Genomic DNA, 669 nt, shown 5'->3' with positions numbered 1-669 from the left:
GACTCGGGCCAGAGGACTTCCGCATCCTTGTAGAAGTTGGATCCTGTGTCCACAGACTCTTCTAGGTGTGCTCATTCCGAACCGTTTCTTCAGTTTCAGCCACGACCCTGTCAGTGCTGACCGTGACACTCAACTCTGTTCTTATCCCTACAAAAAACTACAATGTCAATCAAATATTTTGTTGGATTGCATCCTAGTGGGACGACCTCTACAAGGAGGCCACGTTAGAACTTTGGAAACCCAGTTCATTCTAAATTTTCTGTTATCTTTAAAGCATCTTTTTTTTTTTTTTGGGAAGGGGGCACTGCTGTTTTTCTTATGTTGCATTAAAAGCTTTATGCAGATCATAAAACGAAATGATTTTCCTGTCTAATTTTTATCAGTTATAAACTGTGTATTTAGCAAAGGAAAGCACAAATGGTATGTGCAATTTGGAGCACATGAAACAAAACTCATTTAATATTGCATGTGACTTTGAAGTGTGCAGTGTTATTCACATTTCCCTTATGACAAGGACTTGTAAAGACCCAGTTAAAAAAAAATATGTCACCCAATATAAGTGCTTTATTGTCAATCAAATGAGTTCAGGAGATTGGCTTTGTAAAGTTTTACCCAGGATGTCCAAATGTTATTTCAGAATTTCCCCTCCCCCCATAAAAGGTTAATCAA

This window comes from Micromys minutus (assembly GCF_963924665.1).
Source record: "Micromys minutus genome assembly, chromosome: 16".
Lineage (NCBI taxonomy): Eukaryota > Metazoa > Chordata > Mammalia > Rodentia > Muridae > Micromys > Micromys minutus.
Note: the sequence above shows the minus strand (reverse complement) of the source record.